Source organism: Perognathus longimembris, chromosome 2, assembly GCF_023159225.1.
Source record: "Perognathus longimembris pacificus isolate PPM17 chromosome 2, ASM2315922v1, whole genome shotgun sequence".
In the NCBI taxonomy this organism is placed as follows: Eukaryota; Metazoa; Chordata; class Mammalia; order Rodentia; family Heteromyidae; genus Perognathus; species Perognathus longimembris.
The window spans coordinates 44,805,939-44,808,632 of NC_063162.1; the positions used below are offsets into that span (position 1 = coordinate 44,805,939).

The 2,694-nt window shown below is 46.5% G+C and overlaps 1 non-coding gene across 1 annotated transcript; it reads left to right on the forward strand.

Annotated features, from left to right (window-relative positions):
* The first annotated feature begins 414 nt into the window (after positions 1–414).
* LOC125347375 lies at positions 415–517 on the forward strand. Its single transcript, XR_007210163.1, has one exon. It is a non-coding gene; the product is annotated as a U6 spliceosomal RNA (small nuclear RNA).
* Positions 518–2,694: the final 2,177 nt, after the last annotated feature.

The following is a 2,694-nucleotide window of genomic DNA, read 5'->3' on the forward strand; positions in this document are numbered from 1 at the left end:
TGCTCACTTTTAAATAAACATTGCCTCTGCTCCCACTTTTCCTGCCTCATAATTATTTGATGGAGAGGAGAAAGGAGCTAAGACCCCTAGACTGTTTCTGAAGGAGGAATGGGCAGTGGCAGCAGCTCAGATCGTGTTAGGGACCAAGCAGTGATTGCACTGGCCACTTTAGAGGGCATCCCTGGTATCAGCCCCACATAGCCATCAAGTTCTGGGAGCTGCTTATCTGCCCTTTCAGCTCCCTCTCCTGGCTATAGGATGGTATCTCCTCACCTTCCCCCCCACCCCCCCCCCCACCCCAGGCAGAGATCTGTGTGATCCTGGACCACAAGTGATGCAGAAGCTCTTGGGGGAGGTGCTGAGGGGACCAGCCTGCCGAAGGCCTAACTCACTTAGAGATGGCAATTCTAGTGCTTGCTTTGGCAGCAATTATACTGAAATTGGAACGATACAGAGGAGATTAGCATGGCCCCTGCACAAGGATGACAAGCAAACTTGTGACGCGTTCCATAGTTTTGTGAAATTATACCTTTTCTTTTGTTTTTCTTCCCTATGGTTTTACCCTGATGTCACTGTATTTGGTTTTGGTTCCTTGGGTATTATATATACGCTTGTCAGAACTAGGGAAGGGGAACATCAAACTGGAGAGACAAAGGGTAAAAGGCAAACCAATGCAACAGTAATACTTACAAGACAATATGCTGTAAACCAGCTGTACAACTAAGGGGAGGGGAGGGAACTGGGGAGGAGGGAAGGTGGGAGAAAAATGAGGGAGGAAGTAGCAAGTTTGATTTTAAAAAAAGTACTCACTGCCTTATGTATGAAACTGTAACCCCTCTGTACATCACTTTACAATAATTTTTTTTAAAAAAATGAAAAAAAGATGGCCATTCTAAATGAATGGTACATGAGGTTGGAGGCATGGCCCAGTAGTAGAGCTCCTATTTAGAGGAAGTTTGAGACTCTGAGTTAAAACCCCAGTACTACCAAAAATACAACAAGCAAACAAACCAAAAGAATGGCTCAGACAACCCAGACACCAGGAATTCTTCAAGGACCTGTCCCAGGGAATACAAAGGATGGCAGTTCTTAAATGTCTAGGAGCTTTCTTTAGTGGAGCACAGTGATTGGAACCTGTTTGTTCTCCCCCAGTGTCCCTGAGCGTCCTTGCTTTGAGCTTGTCTCAAAGGATCTGGAATCTGATGTGAGGGAAGGAGGCAGGCAAGCTGGCTCAAAGGGGCTACTTAGAGCCCACTCCCCTGGCCAGCCTTCCTTGAGTCTGAGGTTTATATAGGGAGCTTCTAGGTCCTTCTGTGTGTTCAAGTAACAGAAGCCTGGAGGATGTTTTTTTTTTTTTTTCCAGTCCTGGGACTTGAACTCAGGGCCTTTGCACTGTCCCTGACTTCTTTTGCTCAAGGCTAGCACTCTAACCACTTGAGCCACAGCGCCACATCTGGCTTTTTCTGTACATGTGGTACTGAGGAATTGAACCCAGGGCTTCATGCATGCTAGGCAAGCATTCTACAACTAAGCCACATTCCCAGCCCTGGAGGCTGCTTTTGTTTTATCTCTTCACTTGGGCCTCCAGGTGCCCACTTGGTAACTAAAAGTGGGTTAAGACTTGGTATCTCCTATCTGTTCCTTTATTTTGGGTCAGATTCTCACCCAGTTCTGCACAAAGACAAGTTAATAATTTAAGGAAGATTCATCTAACGTTGGCAATTCTCCTCTCATTGTGCTTTTGGCCAAGTTGATGGTTTAGGGAAGACATTCCAAATCAGTTGCCTAAGGACTTTTTGTGTAGGTGTGGGTGGGAAGGAGTGATAGTACTGGGATTTGAACTCAGGACCTTGTGCTTACTAGAAATATGCTTTAGCATTTGAACCATGCCTGGCTTTTTTTTTTTTTTTTCAGTTGTGGGGCATGAACTCAGGGACCGGGCGCTGTCCCTGAGCTTTTTTCCTCAAGACTAGCATTCTACCACTTTGAGCCATAGTGCCACTTCTGATTTTCTGGTGGGAATTGGAGATAAGAGTCTCAGGGACTTTCCTACCCAGGCTGGCTTTGAACCTCGATCCTCAGATCTCAGCCTCCTGAGTAGCTAGGATTATAGACGTGAGCCAATAGTGCCTGGCTTGCTCAGTTTTTGAGTTGGCAATTGGCACTTAAATTGAGAACCGTATATATAAATCCAGATTTCCAGTTCCTCCAAAGAATTAGATGTCCTGGCAATAGTGGGCTGGAACTGAGTCTAGGATGCCACTTTGAGCTTCTCAGTCTCTTAGAATCTCCATTACTCATGGCCAGTCATCTGGAAACTGGCATGGGGAGACACATGGAGACTTTGGTGAGCTACCTTCTGGGGAAGCCTAAGGGTGGGGGTGAGGGCTGTGTGTGTGTGTGTGTGTGTGTGTGTGTGTGTACATGTGTGAGAGAGACACACACAGAGAGAGAGAGAGGAGAGAGGGACACACAGAGAAATAGACAAAGAGAGAGGAGAGATACAGAGAGAGATAGACAAAGAGAGAGAAGTAGAGAAGGTGGTTGGAGGTCAAAGGTAAGTGTATTTGTAGCTGGCCTGTGGGTAGAAACCTCCAGAAGGACCTATAAGGTTCCCACCCAGGTGAGGTGTGGCTTGTGAGGGACAAATCCTCTTTGGTGGAGAGACAGCTTTCCCCAAATCACCACACAGCT